Genomic DNA, 19645 nt, shown 5'->3' with positions numbered 1-19645 from the left:
GTAGTCAAATCCCCCTGTGCCCTCCTCTTTTAAGAAAACATGTGATAGCAATTAGAGCCCACCTAGATAATCCAAGATTATCTGGCTACCTCAAAATGTTCAACTTAATCACATCTTAATCACATCTACAAAGATTTTTACCTTATAAGGTAATATTCACAGGTTCCAGTTATTAGCATGTAGCTATCTTTAGGAGGGCCCTTTTTTAATTACCACATAGATCATGTAGAAATAACTTTCTAGACACAAGATGGAGCCACTCCTGCCCAGGGTGCCATGGCAGCAAACCGAAATTTAGATAACTTTTTTTTCCCTATTAGATTAAGTTTACTATTTACATAGTTTTTATCTTCCATAATCTTTCTTTTTTTCCTTCCAGTTTCATTGAGATATAATTGACATACAGCACCATATAAGTTTAAGGTGTACAGCATAATGATTTGACTTATCACAAAGTGGTTATGACAATACCTTTAGTGAACATCCATCCTCTCGTGTGGATACAAAATTAAAGAAATAGAAAAAAATATTTTTCCTTGTGATGAGAACTCTTAGAATGTACTTTCTTAACATCTTTTATATATAACATACAGTAGCATTAATTCTATTTATCATATTGTAAGTTATACCCCTAGTACTTAATTACAACTGGAAATTTGTGCCTTTTGACTACATCCAGTTACCCCTCCCTCCACTCTCCCACCTCTGGTAACCACAAATCTGATCTTTTTTTCTATGAGTTTACTTTGTTTGTTTTTGAAGTGTAATTGACCTACAACACTATGTTAGTTCCTGTTACACATTTCATATTCCTATACATTTCAAAATAACCACCATGATAAATCTAGTTATGATATGTCACCATACAAAAATATGACATAGTTACTGACTATATTCCATGCACTTTTCGTTTCACATCCATTGAATCTGTGAGTAAGCATTAGTCAAATCCATTTCACCTGCCTTCACTAATCAAGGTCATTTTAATTGTTGTTACAAAGACTTACATATCCCCCTAGCAGCATGTAGCTTTAACAAGGTGTTTGCTGGAGTTGTATTCCAGGATCTTGGAGTCAGCTGTGTCTAGTTCCAGCTGAGCTGGTTAAGACTGGATAGGATGACCCACCCTCCAACTGGGGAAAAGGGAGAATGTGCGGAGGCCTGTAGCTTAGTTATAGCTATGAGCAGAACGACGATTACCGCACCTTTTTCCACTCATCTTTCCCCATGGTCCCCACGGTCCTCACGCTCCCCACACTCCCCAGACCTCAGACCACCTATCTCACAAATACCCAGAGTCCCTTGCCTTAGAGGAGGTGGAGCTGAGTTTTCTCCAGTTTCCTCAGCTGGCTGTCTGGTGAGTAAATCCTCTCTTTGCTAAAAACCTTGGCATCTCAACATTTTGGCTTGCTGCACGTTGGGCAAAACAAACCTGCTTCGGTAACACCATGACTCATTTATTTTGTGGCTGGAAGTTTGTATCTCTTAATCTCTCTCACCTATTTTTTTCCTCCCCCCACCCCCCTTCCCTCTAGCAACTAGTATCTATAACTCTGTTTCTGTTTTGTTTGTTCGTTTGTTTTTCTTTTTAGATTCCACATATAAGTTAGATGAGAGAGCCTCAACATCAAAAATGCAAACAACTCCATTAAAAAATGGGCAGAGGACCTGAATAGTTATTTATCCAAAGAAAATATACAGATGGCCAACAGGTACATGAAAAGATGCTCAACATCATCAGTTATCAGGGAAATGCAAATCAAAACTATAATGAGATATCACCTCACACATGTCAGAATGGCTATTATCAAAAGGACAACAAATAACAAGTATTGATAAGGATGTGGAGAAAAGGGAACCCTCGAGCACTGTTGGTTGGAATGTAAACTAGTGCAGCCATTGTGGAAAACAGCATCAATTTTCTTCAGAAAACCCAAAGTTGAACTACCATACTATCCATCAATTCCACTCCTGGATATTTATCCAAAGAAAACAAAAACACTAATTAGAAAAGATATCTGCAGCTCTCTGTTCATTGCAGCATTGTTTATAATAGCCAAGATATGGAAGCAATCTAAGTGTTCATCAATAGATGAATGGATAAAGAAGACATTGTATTATATAACATATATACTATATATATAAAGAAATATTACTCAGCTTAAAAAAGAATGGAATCTTGCCATTTGCAGCAACATGGATGGACCTAGAGGGTATTATAGTAAAATAATTCAGAGAACGAAAAGTACTGTGTGAGTTCACTTATATGTGAAATCTTAGGTAACTTTTCTGCCCCTGAAAATGTCCCACTTCACCAGAAGTGCAGTGTATTCAGTCAGCTGATCCCCAGACTCCATGCCCACGGTGGGCTCTATGCTTATTTCCTTCTTATCCCAAATAAGGTTGACTGTATGGCCCCAGCAAATCAGATATTTTCTACTTTCGTCTTTCTTGTTCTTTATTCTTTATCCTTTAAAAGCTTCCTGCCTTCCACCCTATTTTGCAGTTCTCTGAAAGGAGACTGTTCACTTCTTGAAGTATTAAATAAAATTTTTGGTATCACCTAAATTGTTTTCTTTATTTTCTAACAGTTTTTGGCTGAGGATGGGATCTGAAGCTGGCTACTGAAGGCCTATGGGACAAGGAGACTCACAGGCAAGGTGGCCATTGAATGCCTGGTGTTAAGCGTCCCTCTCATCGTTACCAAAGGCTGTGGGTAAGTCATTTTCAGATTTGAGCTCCACTTCCTTGTGTGCAGCTCTCTGATCCAAAGTAACTTTATTTAAAAAACATATATAGCTTGATCCTAGGATGTTTTCAGAGTTTGTTAAAGTTTCCAGAAAGGTTCTGTGGGCCTGGAAATGTTCTGGTGTAGTTATATTGGGAGTCTGTAGCAGGTGCTGTGCGATGGGTGCTGGCCATTAGGGAACTCAAAAAGCCTCAAGCTAAATAGCATAAATAGCTGGGGGACTTGGGAAAATAAAGACAAGAAATTCAGACTGTTTTGACTATCAGAATCAAAATATAAGTAGACACAAGTCAAACTATTAAAAGCCATTAGAGCATCCACCAGTATAAAGAAATTTTCCAGTGAAAGGAGTAACAGAGCTATCGCTAATGGGAATCTCAGAAGCCAAATCTGCAAAACTGGTGGGCACAGATCAAGCACTTGAAAGCTGTTAGAACTCTTGCCACCTAACTCTAAGACTCCCGTGCCAGGATAAGTTGGCCATGGAATGAGTTGGATTGGTACTAGGTCACCCACCAACCTCAACATTTCAGTGCTATAAGAGACACTGTAAAACACCACAAAATCCCCAACCTAGTGGCATATCCAGCTTAGGTATTAAATTGGTTCCAAGAGATCCAAGCCTTAGCCAAAGAAATGAATCCTCAAGTTTCAAAGAATTGAGTGTGCCACCTTCCAGAAGACCTGCTTATTTTATGTCTAAAAAATTAAAATTAATAGAAAACTTTGCCAAATTCTGGTAGATACTGGGGCTACAGTGTCTACTTTGAACCCTGCTTGGTTGGGAGCCTGCACATGAGATCCTTGGAAAACTGGCAAAAGCCAGTGAAGAGTGAGAATTCTTATCAGAGTCTGCTCTCCTGGATCTCTGAATGGATAATGTAAAATTTCACGTTATCCCTTCCTTTCTAATCCAGACTCTTGTGAATTTGGTTTTGGGGTTTCCACTGGTTATCAATCTTTTCTCTCCCAGGGACAGCTATTGCTTGCTTATTTGTCTGGTTTTATGTCCTGAGAACTTGGCTTGGCTTTCTGCCTGCCTGGGGCACATGGACTGTTGGTTTTTGCATATGCAAGCAGTGCAGCTATCAGCTTGGGGGCCGAAAACTGTGGCCAGACAAAAATGTGAGTTGCACTTCTTTTGTGGCTAGGGTCCTACTGATTGTTGCCAGCTCTTGGGGAAATTGTGTGTGCCTTTCTTTTGGCTATCTTTAGGAGTGGCTCTGCGTCTTGGGAGGATGGTATCTTTTGTTATCTCTGTTACAGAATTCGTCAGCAAGAAAGTTAAGATGATGGTTAGCGTTTTAAGGTCTCATGAAATTTTCGTGAGCAATCTAAACATAAGTGTTAACGGCAAGTAAATAGATATAAATAAAATTTTATAAATGAACTTTTCAACAATAATTATATTTGATAGTATGTCTATTTAAAAAGCTTCCAAATTTTTTTGATAACCTTAAAGTTACAAGGCTAAGACAAGTTAATTGATAGATATTTATTGAATATTTAGATCATTTCCAAATGAGATAAAATACTGAAACATTAATTACTGAACATAGTTTTATCTACTTTGGGCATCTTTTTATAGAGGAACTAAAGATATTTTGGTGTATTAGTAAATGTGTTTTGTGCCACGTTGAAAAATTTACGCTAAGGAAGAGTATACTTATAGAAATTATGAAGTGTATTTATAAATTTGCTGATCCACAAAATGCTCGTGTAACAGACAATCCACGATGGCTTACTTCTCAGTTTTCACTATGGATAAAGAATTCTAAGTGTTATGAATTCTAATCAATATAAAACTACTTAGAAATAATAAGAGTAAAATGAGACAACTGTGTGTGAAAAGTAGGTAAGAAAAGTGAAATGACTGTTTTTTTCAGAATGAGAAAAAAAACATAGGTCAAAATCTGAATGGATATAAAAAAGCTGTAGAAGGTTTCTGGAAAAGGAATCTTGGGAAGGAAATTTTATGTGTGGTCAAGCTGGCTAAGCTTGGAATGGATTTAAGTTTTTAAAAAATGAGTTTTAATATCTAAAGTACACTGGTGCAAAATTGGAATTTCCTTTTTTCTCTGTTAAAAGGACAGTATCCTTAGGTTATTGGTCTGCTCTTAATAAAAAATTATAAACAAGGGTTTTCCTTTATGTTTTAAGTAATCTGCCTGGAGAGCAAAGATTTTGTGTCTTACCAAAATAATTTACTGCACTTCATGTTGTCTTTATCAGATATTTGATTACTTAAGAGACTACTTAAGAGAACTTTCTTCTCAGTGTTAAAAGAGCTAAGTTTTGTTTACAGCTATGTAACTTTCTATATTTGCCTTTAAAATATTTGTCACTTTGCCTATGTGTATATTCTTGACAAACTCCCCCCCCCCCACAAAAAAAAGTCAAGTTCTAAAAGAAGACTTTTGACCTTTAACTAACTTTGGGATTTTCCAAAGGGACTCTGAGGCACCTCAAATTTTTTGTCTCTCATGTCCTTAAGATGGCCTATAATTATCTACATGTTCTGGCTTCCCGTTAACTCTTACCCTGAACACTCTATTTATAATTTAACCTGATTCCTGTACATGTCTTCCAATTGGGAACCTCAAGTTGTAAGATGTATCGGTACTTTATTCCTTTTTATAGGTGTATAATACTTCATCACAGGTATATGCAACAATTTATCAGTTCATCATATAATGGGCATTTGGGTTACTTCCACCTTTTGGATATTGTAAATAGTGCTGCTGTGAGCTTGTTACACTTGAATTTGTTTGACTATGTGCTTCCAGTTCTTTTTGATATATATCTCAGAATGGATTTGCTGGGTCATATATAATTCCATGTTTAACTTTATTGAAGAAAACTCCAAGCTGCTTTCTTCATAGCTGAACCATTTTGCATTCCCAACAGCAATGTATTAAGTTTCCAACTTCTCCACATCCTTGCCAAGACTTGTAAGGTTCTGGATATTTTTGCATTTTATTTGTTTGTTTTTAATTACAGTCATCCTATGCATGAAGTAGTAACTAACTGTTATTTTGATTTGCATTTCCTTAATGACTAAAACATTGAGCATCTTTTCAAATGTTGGCCACCTGCATTTCTTATTTGGAGAAATATACCCAAGTTATTTGCCCGTATTTAGATTGAGTTGATAGCTTTTTATCACTCAATGATAAAAGGTTTATATATTATGAATATTAGACCCTTATGCCTTTCAGATGTTTTCTCCTATTTTGTAGGATGTCTTTACATTTCCTTTATAATATCCTTTGATATACAGAAGCTTTTAATTTTGATAAAAGTCCAATTTATTTACTTTTGTTGCTTGTACTTTTTGTTCCATAACTAAGAATCCATTGCCCAATCCAAGGTGCTAATAATTGATACCTAGGATTTCTTACAAGATTTTCATGGCTTTAGGTCTTGCATTTACCTTGTTCATTTTTATATATCATGTGAGGTAGAGGTCCAAGTTCATTCTTTTGCATGCTGATATCCAGTTGTCCTAGCAGCATTTGTGAGGAGAATATTCTTTCCCCATTGAATGGTCTTGGCACCCTCTTGGAAAGTTAATTAACCATAGATGTGTTATATCTGGACTCTCAATTCTATTCCATTTGCTCACATATCTAATGCTTATGCCAGCACCACATTGTTTTGATTACTGTAGCTTTGTATTAAGTTTTGAAATCAAGAAGTGTAAGTCCTCCAAATTTGCTCTTTTTAAAGATTGTTTTGTTTATTTGGTGTCTCTGAATTCCATATGAATTTGATGGTTGGGTTTTCTGTTTTGCAAAAATGTTGTTGGAATTTTGATAGATATTGAAAGTATTCAGGGCATATTACCTTTATAACAGTATTAAATCTTTCAATAGATAAACATGGATTGTCTTCATTTATTTAAGCCTTTCATTTCTTTCAGCTATTTTTGTAGTTTTTAGTGTACAATTACTTCACCTTATTGGTTACATTTATTCCTAGTTATTTTGTTCCCTTAGATGCTATTAATGAAATTGCTTTCTTAATTTTCAGATTGTTCATTACATATTTAAGGAAATATAATTGATTTTTGTGTGTTGATCTTTTGCCCTGCTATTTTGCTGAATTTTTTATTAGCTCTAGTGGCATTCTTTTGTATTCACTGCATTTTCTATATATAGGAATATGTCATCTGTTAATAGAGATGATTTTACTTCTTCCTTTTCATTTTGGGTGCCTTTTATTTCCTTCTCTTTTCTAATTGTTCTAGCTAGAAGTTCCAGTACAATGTTGAAGAGCAATGGTTCAAGAGGCATCCTTGTGTTGTTTCTTTATATATAATCTTCTCCCCTATTACACCAAAGAGGAGAGGTCATTTACAAAAGTATTTAAATATGTGCAATAAAATTTAAAATTACAAATATATAATTGGTGAAGGGAAAGTGTACATAAGATAGAAAGTGTCATGAATGAGGGCAGCATGTAGATATGGACTTACAGTATTCTAATATAAGGCTGCAAATTAGGCTCTGCACTTTTCTGATATCCAAAGGAAAATGGGGAAAATCTCAATTCTGTTTAAGGAAAAAAGCAAAACAGATATTTAGATGGAAATAAAGACTTCCCAGATGTCTCAATCTATAAACCTTTTTCTTCTATGAATTGTTATATAGGGCATTCTAAACAATGTGGTTGGTAATATTCTCTAATATACTTTAAAATAATTCAGTAGTGAATATGTAATAAATTATTATAGGAATTCTTAATGTAGGATAAAGACACAAACCATTAAAAGCAATGGAGGAATGGAGATAGAAGCAGCAAGGTAAAGTTAGTTTTAAAGAACAGAGCATATCTTTGTGAGGATGCCCTGATGAGAAAGAGAAAGTGCTAGGCAGTCATGGGATTGGACTGTGGCTAGATCAGATTATCTGTTTTTAGCTGAGTGAGAACAGCCGGGTGGTTGTTCAGACTATCAGTGTCTGGTGGGGAAGGGGTGGGTGGAGATGAAGGAGATTCATAAGAGGCAGCAAATCTGGGCCTTTCATTAGTAAAACTTGCTTCACTTTGATCATCAAAACTTGGAGAGTGTAAACCTTGCAAGATGAATCAATTTCTTAAAATATATTACTCATTAAACTTTGCTGATTTGGAGATAACAAACTCATTATTAAAATGTGTATGTGATTTTGGTGGTTTTATGTTTTGCTTTGTTTTAGCAATGACATTTTGCCATTATACCTGAAAATCTAAACATCTAGACTACTATCAGTTCCAATTCACAGTAAAGAAGTATGATTTTTAGGATACTGTATCACTGCATATAAAACAGAGCTGTATGAAAAAATGAAAACATCTGTTAAACATTTTATTCCTCTCTGAAGCATAGTCTGAAATATCAATAGTAAATATTAATTTCAGCAGTATGTAGATTATTAACAGTTATTATTTTTAAAAGTAAGAGAGAGATGATTCTGATGCTCATCTGCTTTTTCCTGCCTGGCTTTTGCTGATGACTTATCACAGTATTTGTGTGGTAGCTTCTAGACAAATCAGGACAGAGTCATATGTTCTTGTCTCCTTGTCTAAGCTCTTTAACTAAAGATAATTTCTAGTTGATCCTCTTTAATTATGTGACTAATTAAAATTAATAAAATGTGATATTTTCTCCTCAAATTTACTTAGCTACATTTTCATAGGACTCTAAACTCAAGGGTCAGGGGAAGAACAGTATATACAATTCTATAAGGCAACTCCATGTGTTCTTCAATTTAAGTACATAGTAAGCTATGGAAAGAGGTAGAAATGACTAAGAAGGGATATTATTTTGCCAGATGTTTTTTTGTCAATGAAAGAAAGAAATACTGGTTAATTTGGGCTCTATTTTATAAAATTATGTTCTCAGTTAAACTTTCTAATGATTTTTATATATTAAAGATCTCTGGTGTTATTAGTGTCTTATTTTACTTGTTTCATAAAAGCAAAACTAATAAATTAGTCCTTTTTAATGAATTTTATGCATATTTCAATATATCGCAGCCCATTGAACATTTTCAACCCAAAGCTTCTAGCGAGTACAGAGTTCTTGCTCTGCACAAAAGAATATATCTAGGGACAATAAACTGTTGTCCTGTAAGCATGTTTCTTTCTTGTCCATTCAGTTTTATATATATTGCACTAGAATCTTGCATATAGTATCCTCCCCCACCATTCCATGCTATAGAAATATACAAGGTTCCTATGGAAATCATGGGATATTTTTACTGCTGCTCCCAACACAGGAAACTTGATTCTTAAAATTCAAGAAAGGGTATATTGTCATAGCCTTAAGGTCATTTTTTAAAATTATTTATTTATTTATTTTTGTGTCTGCGTTGGGTCTTAGTTGGGGCATGCTGGATCTGCACGGGCTCTTCATTGCAGCGCATGGACTTCTCTCTAGTGTGGTGAGCAGGTTTTCACTCTCTAGTTGTGGCGCATGGGCTCCAGGGCACATGGGCTCTGTAGTTTGCAGCACAGCAGGCTCTCTCGTTCAGGCGCACAAGCTCAGTTGTTGTGGCATGCGGGCTTAGTTTCCCCATGGCATGTGGTATCTTAGTTCCCCAACCAGGGATCAAACCTGCATCCCCTGCATTGGAAGGCAGATTCTTTACCACTGGACCACAAGGGAAGTCCCCTTAAGGTCATTTTTGAATTGTAATTAATCAGTGTCAGCCATATAGCCAGACCTGGATAGAATACACATGCCTAAGGCACACTGTAGACCTACTTAATCAGAAACTCCTGGGGCAGTTATAGCATGTGCATATTGGAAAGAAGTTCTTCACATGTTTTAGAATGATTAAGAAAACCCTAGAGCTGGTAATATTCTCAGGAGAGGAAATAGGATTAGAAGGTGCAATAAAGCATGGAGATGGGGATAGCTTATAAAACAGAAAGAGGGTATAATCCATATAATATATAAAAAGAAAAGAAGAAACACATGAAAATGAAAGTAGTATGACATAAAATGACTGAATTACCAGACTAGAAGTAGAACTGATGAGGAAAACATCAAACAGGATTTAAATGTAAAGTTGGGCAAAGCATTTATCTTAACTTAGAATAAAACTTGCAGAGGTCAGGGCTCCTGTCTGTACTCAACTTCTTAACCACCACAGTCTTCCACATATTTGATACTCAGTACATATTTCCAGGGTGGACAAATGCTCTTTAACTAGTAAAGTACAAGTAAATTCATGCAGAAGTGGAGAAAGCACTGACTGTACTTGCGTCACTGTTCCAGGTGTACACAGAGCCCATCTGTTGTACCAGATGCCTGGTGGTTGATGGGACAACAAGCGTGTGGGAGACAAAAAGTATCCTTTTCCAAGAAGGCCACCAGGAAAGAATCCAATGCAACTATGCCAGGACTACTCCTAACTTCCATCAATAGCCTCACAATCATATTGAGTTCACTAATTTAACCAGATATCTTCTGCAAATGTATGGGGAGATAATTGGGCTGCATTTTACAGTTTAAAATAAACAACCCTTGAACATTTTTGATAAAAGTTAATTTACATGTGCTTTAGGCAAACACTCTGTGTTTGCTATGCCTTCCTTTAAACATACTAAGACATTAGTGGCTTCTAGAAATACTTCAGTATGCAGTATTTCTAAATTAACCCTTAATTTTCAAGTATTTGATGTGGGTAGTATATACATTCTCCTAATTTTAAACATCTTTCATTTAGCTATAATTATAAAAACCTATGGCTTGTAGAATAAAAATCTAATGATTTAGTTTTCTATTTCAGATTGTCATTTCTCACCTGTAAGTTATAGGATTCTGAAAAAAAATGCAGACAATTGCATTAAATTTAGTGTTATAGTCTCTAGATTATTAAACCAATGTCATTATTGCAAAATATTTTGCTTTCATTATTGCAAAACAAATATCTGTACTGTAATCCTAAGAAGTCTTATTTATATGTGTTTTTCTCCCTTTTACTTACTTTTTGTAAGAACTAATGCCTGACAATAAAGTAATACATTCCTTATGATGTTACTTTAGTTAGCTTTCTGACTTTTGTGCTTCTTTTGTGTGTTTTGTTTTGTTTTGTTTTGGAGAAAGGGAATTACCTCTTAATGTCTTCAAGTCACACCATGGTTTCTTCCTCACGCAGTTGTGAATGTTGGCATTATTGATCAAAGTAGGAAAAATAGTGTCATCCACATCTAAAGGCTTGGTTAATACTGTCTGTCAGGCATCAGTAACCCTAGAATCTTTCTGTGCAGTAAGGAGGTTTAGGATTTCTTCTTGTTTTACTTCAGTGAAAACCTAGTATCCCATCTATTCTTTAGTAGTAAGCCAGAAGAAGGATAAATTTGGTTTTTGAGAGATATTTGATTTTTATAGGTATTTTCTAAGTATTTCACAGGTTAACTTATACAGTATTGAAGTCTAAGAAATGTAAGTAGTGGTCTGAAACAAAATGAGACATATCAATCATAGTCTTTGCTTTTCAGTAGATTAGTGGCTTAGAAGGGGCGATTACAGAAATATGCTATTTGGAGAGTTTATACCAGAGAATATTGACCTATTGTTTCTCACAATAAGGAGGAAAAGTGTTTAAATTACATTTAAATGAAACAATATCAGAATAATTTTCTAAGAACTGTTATTAAATTGTTTGTCGAGAGATATTTAAAAAGAAAAATGACATTATTCTACCCAGAATGGTTTAGAGATAATTAACCAAAGATATTTGAAAGATGTAACTGAACTTGTGACATTTTTAATATTAATTTTATAGACAGAAATGTTTTCTTTTTATGAAATTTATATATAACATAATTTTAAAAATAAACCTAGAAAATAATAGCAATAGCATCAAGTATACATTTTTTTTCTTGAATCCATTTTGCTTTATTTTTATTTTGGGGGAAGCATCAAAATTTGGTAGCTATATGGGCATTGAAGCATACAGATCTGTGTTCAAATGTTGGCTCCTTCTAGTAAAATGTGACTTTGGTTAGGACACTTCATACAGTCAAGGCTCAGTCTCTTCAGCAATGAATAATCCAAGTTGTTTTGATAATAAAAATATATATATTTAAAGTAGATGGATTCATCTGGAGCTAAATAATTATTATCCTGAATGAAAATATGCCTATGTCCATTTTTCCTCCAACTTTACTGAGACAAAATTGACATATGACTGTCTGTAAGTTTAAGGTACACATGTGATGGTTTGATACACATATATTATGAAATGATATCCACAATAAGGTTAGTTAATACTCCTCACCTTGCATAATTTTACCATTTTGTTGTTTTGTCTGATGAGAACATTAAAGTTCTACTCTCATAGTAACTTTCAAGTATACAGTACAGTATTATTAACTATAATCCCCATGCTGTACATTATCCTGGAACTTATTCATCTTATAACTGGATGTTTGTACCCTTTGACCAATATGTCCCCATTTCCTGCAGTCTTCAGCCATTGGCAACCACCATTCTACTCCTTGCTTATTTTTAGATTCTGCATATGAGTGAGATGATACAGTATTTGTATTTCTCTGTCTGACTTATTTCACTGAGCATAATGCTATTGAGGTCCATCCATGTTGTTGCAAATGGTAGGATTTCATTCTTTTTTATGGCTAAATAATATATATATTTATATATTATATTAATATATTTTATATTATATATATCCATGTATTAAATATATATCACATTTTATAGATATAAATTATATAGGGTATATATGCCAAATGGTAAGACTCTTGGGGGCTATCTTTGAATTCTGTCTACAATAGAGACTTTTAAATTCATTTGTTTTTAAATGTAGCATTCTAGTTCAGAAAGGAATCTATTCATTATTTCAAAAACTCATTTCTTGGGGCTTCCCTGGTGGCGCAGTGGTTGAGAGTCTGCCTGCCGATGCAGGGGACACGGGTTCGTGCCCCGGTCCAGGAAGATCCCACATGCTGCGGAGCGGCTGGGCCCGTGAGCCATGGCAGCTGAGCCTGCGCGTCAGGAGCCTGTGCTCCGTAACGGGAGAGGCCACAACAGTGAGAGATCCGCGTACTGCCAAAAAAAAAAAAAAAAACTCATTTCTTTGTAGAAATAAATGAGTATAGACTTGTGGCATTTATTAATATTAATGTTTATCCTCAAACTGATAGACACTATTTATATCACCCAACTATAAAATCAGTACTAGAGATCAAAATACATGTAAATCAGAATTATACCTTTAGTTACTGAAGCTGGATGAATCATTTTTTATCTATGGATATTTTTGATGGATGGAGATTGTAAATATCAAATTATATCACATACTTTGATATGGAAATATCACTGTACTATTTCTAAATAATATAGTAAATGGTCTTGAGTATATCCTATGTTGAAAGGTAATATATATTCTTTGTACTATAAATCTAAATGGCACAAACACCTGTTTGGCAGGAATGTAAGTGAAAATCCAACATTAAGACAGAAAAAGATAAGGGTTTTAAACTAATACAGAATTATTATTATTATTATTATTATTATTATTATTTTGCGCTACGCGGGCCTCTCACGTTTGTGGCCTCTCCCGTTGCGGAGCACAGGCTCCGGACGCGCAGGCTCAGGGCCATGGCTCACGGGCCCAGCCGCTCCACGGCATGTGGGATCTTCCCGGACCGGGGCACGAACCCGTGTCCCCTGCGTCGGCAGGCGGACTCTCAACCACTGCGCCACCAGGGAAGCCCCAGAATTATTAAATTCTACTATTTTGCATGTTAAAAGAGATTTAAATTCATAGTCACTTATTAGTATATGGTATCTAAATGCAACAGAGGACAAACTTCTGCTTAATAATTTATATCCCTTCCTGATTTTCCAAAGTTTAGAATTAGATGCAACTTAATAATTTACTTTGAAAATGTCATAGGAACCCAAGAAATGACTTTTGGAACTCATCCTAATACTGGGTCTCTGATAGTATCACTGTCATGTGGGAGACAAGGTAATTTACCTCTAGAAATTAAACAAAATTTAAACAGACTCTCCCAAGCATCTTCTGTTTATTTGTTCATATAACATTTTTAGCACTTACCCTATTCCAGGCACTGGGCCAAACACATTAAATGAATTAACTCATCTAATCCTCACCATAAGCCCATGATATTATAGATATTTTGCCAGGTCATGATATGAAATTTTACCTGTATGTGATTTTCCTTATTACTATTAAAATAAGTGATATTTAAAAAGCATTTACTTGAAAACAATATCCAATATGCTATGAGTCTTTCCTTATTAAAAGCTCTGATTAGATTTTAAGGAAATTAAGTAACCTGCTGGTGGTTACATGCTGACTGAAACTGAGTGAACAATTGGAATTTTCTTCATATCCTTCTCATTCATTTTCTCATCCTCCCTCACTCCTTCACTATAAATCAACTTCCCCCAAATGAAAGGTAGAAATAGAGAATGGAAAGCCCAAACCTAAGAACATGCAATTTTTCCTCTACTACATGAACTGCTTTTGTATGCCTTTGCCCTGTGTCTACTTTGTATGTTTCTAATCCCATTTGGGCTCCTTCCACACAAACAGACAAAATATTTTTCTCTTTGACAGTGATCTTACTCATGTATCCCCTTAAAATATCTTTGAAAATTTATATTCTGTTTTATATTTTAGTTGACTTCTATAATGTTCTATTATTAATTTAAAGTTTAAAAGGTTCAAATTCAGGCATATTATAATTTATGATAAATATAAAACTGCCACATTTCTTTTTAAAATTGGATAATGATATCAGTAGGCCCTGAGACAATTATGTGGTGTTAAGTATTTTATTTCAGAGACTTCAGGGAAGCATGGTGAGAAATTGGGAGAGTGAGGCAAGGGAGGGAAGGAAACAGTCTAGGGTGTTCATGTGATGGGTTGCTGCTGTGGGTAACAGCGGTAACTGTTTCAGAATCTACTGAAATCATTTGGAGAGACTGACTAGTACATATACCATAATTATTAAAAGGCAAGACGTATGGCTTATTTATCCACCTCCTTCCCTCACTGGTAGAGGGTTTCTCCTGGAGGCAATAATTCCAGGAGGCTTCCCTGCCTTCCCCAGTTTGAGTCAAGTCAGCTGCTAGAGCCAGAGGAAGCTCTCAGGCAGGGAGATGCAAGTCTCCAGTCAAGAAGCTGTCACTGTGCACGAGGCTCGTCCATCACAGTTCAGAAGATCCTGGGGTGGGCCAAGGGCCTAGGGCCAGACACTGACAGTGTCTGATTTAGCCTCTAATTCCACAAAATTTGATTCAATTAGTTATTTTCTCTGATTATAAAAATATACTTTTTAAAGTAAACTTTTAGAACTTAAATATAACCATAATTGATATCAGAATAGAAAGAGCAAACTTTTAAAAATCTTTATTAAACATAAAAAAAAAATTTTATTCCAAATGTGTCTCTTAATTGAATATATGTAGCTTTTTTTCAATAAATCATACATCATGGCTGAATATGGTATTCTTGCTAGAAATAAACAGGATTTAGCATTATTCTTATTTTCCATTTTCATAGACATAAACCATAGTAAGCCTTTTACATATAAGTAAGTAATCTGCATAGAGGGAAATCTGTTGCTCCAATGCTATTCAATTATTTAAATTTCTTTTGAGTTACAGAACACTCACAGACTGATGTTACTAAAAGTTATTTTAATAAGGTATCAACTGATTGCTTTATTGTGTTATCTTTCATTTTTATTGAAATTAAATTAACGAAAATTACTCAACTTACAAAATATTTATTACATCATCCCTAGAGCCATTCAGTGTCTTAATTTCTCAGAATTATACCAGAAAATTTTTTGTAAGACTTATCAATAAAATGATAATCCTACTTGTTATTCCCTACGGAGGCAACTCTCTTAATTCAATATAGCCTTTAAACTCTTTATTGACTAATGCATGACAAATACTGAAAAAATAAAAATATTTCACCTATTGTATTTAGAAAATTCAAGAGACCCAGGGAAATATTCAAATTATTTCTATTTAACTTAAATCAACATCACTAAACTGTATTTCTTTCCCTTTCAAACGTGTTTTCTAATGACATATTCTAGAAATGAGTCCTGCAACTAGTTGAAAAGAATTGCTTACTTTCCAAATGTGCAAATTCATGTGTGGGAGGGTGTATGTGTATGTGTCTATATTAAGTACGTTTTACTGATGCTCTCTTTGCTTTGTCTCAGAGGCTTCTCTCTCAAGAGATTTGTTTTTATATCCCCAAATGGAAGATGTAAACTTATTAAAAGAAAATTGTCTTTGCTTGCATATTCCTATGCTGCCAAATTTCTGAATTCAGAATAAGACCCTGTTTTTATCTTCAGGCTTTGTCCTTAACAGATGTATGTAAAACTACAGGAAAATACAGATATTTTAGTTATTCATTAAAAGAAGTATCTTTTGGGCTTCCCTGGTGGCGCAGTGGTTGGGAGTCGGCCTGCCAATGCAAGCGACAAGGGTTCGCGCCCTGGTCTGGGAAGATCCCACATGCTGTGGAGCAACTAGGCCCGTAAGCCACAATTACTGAGCCTGCGCGTCTGGAGCCTGTGCTCCACAACAAGAGAGGCCACGATAGTGAGAGGCCCGCGATGAAGAGTGGCCCCCGCTCGCAGCAACTAGAGAAAGCCCTCGCACAGAAACAAAGATCCAACACAGCCATAAATAAATTAATTAATTAATTTAAAAAAATTTTTTAAACTTAAAAAAAAAAAAAGTATCTTTTATTTAATTCCCTGTGGATTTTTGTACCCTAGGTCCATAGATCTGGTACTATTTGGGGTAGCTAAGTATAATAAAACATTTGACTCTATTTTTGATGTTTGACTGCTGACAGGTTTCGAGCCGCACTACTCAGCCTCCCCTCCTCTCCGCACGTTGCCATGCTGATGTCAAAGCCTGGGTGCGCCCCCTTTTGGTGCTGGTGGGAAGTTCAGTCCACACCCGTCCTGGCTCCCATTCTCATGAACCTCTAATCACAATGAAAGCCAAGCTAGTCTCCTTTTCTGTCTTTCTAGTCATTTTTGGACCTGCTTGGGAGCCTGCCCCTCTGCAGAAAGCCTCATCATATGAATAATTAACCTTTTCATATCCTTTTTGTAAACATGCACTTTATCAGTTTTGACATCTTTTGAGCTCCTCATGCCCAAAGCGTATTTTGTTATCAGCATTAGTAACCTTTTACAGAAGATGTAACAGTGAGACAACTGTATGGGACACATGTAGATTAATTTGACATGTAAGGAGAAATAGTATTTTGGGATCAAGATACTTAAATATGTCCTTGATTCTTGAGAGGGATAATTCACAACTTTGTACCTACAGACATTAAGAGTTCTGACTCAAAGGCAGTTAAGTCATAGTGTTTGCTCTTTGAAAACCGTAAAAGAGTTTCATCAGTGTGATATTCTCTGTTTGAATAGAATATGATATCTCAAACTATATCTTGGATTTCTACCAATCAAAAAGCAGTGATTCAAGTGGCTTATTTTAAGCAGAGTTCAAAACAACCTGGACTTGTCTCTGAGGTTTTCATTATTTGACTCAACAAACTACTATGGATTACCTATTTATAAGAAATGTGCATAAAAAATAGAAAATGATCTGAAAAAGCTCAATAATGATTAGTTTCGCTTCTTTTTTAGTATCCTTAATCAAAACTGAACAGAAACAAAAGAATGAGATGGGACTCATTTTGCAGTTAAATTACAGAAAGGAATTTATATAGACAATATTGCTCTTAATACTAGAAAGTTATATCTGATAGAGAAAAAATACAGCATCAATAAACAGAAAATCTGAAGTCCTCACCCTCACAGGATCTTTGGAGATTTCACTAAAGTTCTTTCCCCTCTATAGATTTCAGTTGTTGAATTATAAAATCATGTTCCTTTCCTACCTAAAATGTAAGGTTCTGTGATATGTTTTTTAGACATGAAAAATTGTTGAACTTATCTAACCTAAATAATTAGTTAGGGTATGTGTGTGTGTGTATGTGTGTGCGCACGCGTGCAAATTATAAACTTTCAAGCTACTAAACTAACATTAGCATGCTGAATGCTATCTGAAGACCCAAGGATTCATAGAATTTTGAATACTCCCTAGGCTACTTTCTGTTAGAACTAATTTTTTAATGATGATAGTGTCCATATTGGCTTTTGTGAGTATATGTTTTGGAATCAATTTGCAAATTGACATCTTGGCCCAGTTTACTCTCAAAGATATAGGAGCCACCTGTCATCTTTATTCCGTAAAGATTAAGTCAAATGCCCTCTAACTCTGATTCCTTTGTATCCTGGCTGTAAAGGAGTCCTGTTCATGTGAATTCTGACTCATTTATTGGCTACTTCATTGCTCAGATAGCCAAAGCTTCATTAAATGAACAGAGAGACCCACGGATTTGCACTGACTAAGGAAATTCACTGGACTTATCCAAAGAGTCCTCAAGAATGATTTCTGATCATCATTGTTTCATGCTTTATCTGTCAGGGTTCAGTGGTTGTTTCAAAATCTTTCATTTTAAGACCTACAGACTATCTTAAAATTCATCTGAAAATGGGATTGAACAAAATCCCAAATTCTATAACTTTTGTTGTGATCATGTTTTTATATTGTGCCTCTCTTTCAATGAATATTCCTGCTTCAGGCATATTTCAGCTTATAAGGCAGGAATGTTTCCGCTATAATTAATACCAAATGCATTTCCTTTCTTTTTGAAAAAAGCACCTACCATCCCTAAATGAATGCGTCATAACTAGATGTGCTCTGGTTGTTGAGGATTAGCTAAGTACATGATACCAAACACATGCTACAGCCTTCCCTTTTAGTATATCTATTTATTATACAGGATATTAGATGGGACAAGTTAGTCTCATCTTTGAAGACTGTACAGAATAAAAAAGTCACTAATATGAGGACTATTACAAAATCCTGTTTGCTCTGCAGTGTTTTTTACATATCTTCTACTTTGGCTCTGAAGTTTCATCAGGGTCATTCCTTTAGAACAAAATTACAGAATTGTAAAATAACAATAAAAATAATTGTTCTATTTTTGGCAGTGTGTGGTATATAAAACAAGCCCTAATTATTTTACATGAATTCTGATTTTTTAATTCTCAAAAAAAATGCTACAGATTAGATTGAATTTACTATAGGCTCAATTTTGCAAATGAAGAAAAATAAGCTCAATCTAGATCCTTCCACAGCCACAAGATGGTGGCTGAAGTTCTGTTCACTGCATCCAAATATCATTACATGCTTTGCTGCTTCCCCCATAACCATTAATATTGCCTAGCATTGTTTGCATGTGTATCTGGGGTTAATTTGCATGACATCATTAGACTATAAATAGATTGATAGAAATAGATGGGCAGAAAGATAGAAGGAGAAACTGCCTTCAGAATTCTTCTTTCTCAAACTCACTTGCTGATCTGGTCATCTTTGCAATTTCTATTTACTAATGAAAGCTCCAAAATAATTGCAGAAAATTATTGAACCTGCAATTACCAAATGGGTAATTATGAAGCAGTTCTAGAAGACTCCTTCATATTTCTTTCCAACTAATTAAAGTGTACAAACTTTGATTCTTTCTCTTAGAATTAATGTGGCATTACATATAACTACAAGTTTGTTACTTAAAGATAAGTTAATATACATTTTAAAGACATTTTAGAAGTTCAGTAGATGTTTCATAATTGCACGTGTACATATTTCTCTCTAGGTTTCTTAACTTTACGCTTATCAGTCTTATTTTTATTTAGAATTTGCCTGAAATAAAAAAAACTGGTCTCGTACATAGGTTAAAGCCAAAATGTTTATTTTCATGTTAGGCCAAGAAGACACAAATTTACCCATGTTTT

The sequence above is a fragment of the Globicephala melas genome, chromosome 9, assembly GCF_963455315.2.
Source record: "Globicephala melas chromosome 9, mGloMel1.2, whole genome shotgun sequence".
Taxonomy (NCBI): domain Eukaryota; kingdom Metazoa; phylum Chordata; class Mammalia; order Artiodactyla; family Delphinidae; genus Globicephala; species Globicephala melas.
Note: the sequence above shows the minus strand (reverse complement) of the source record.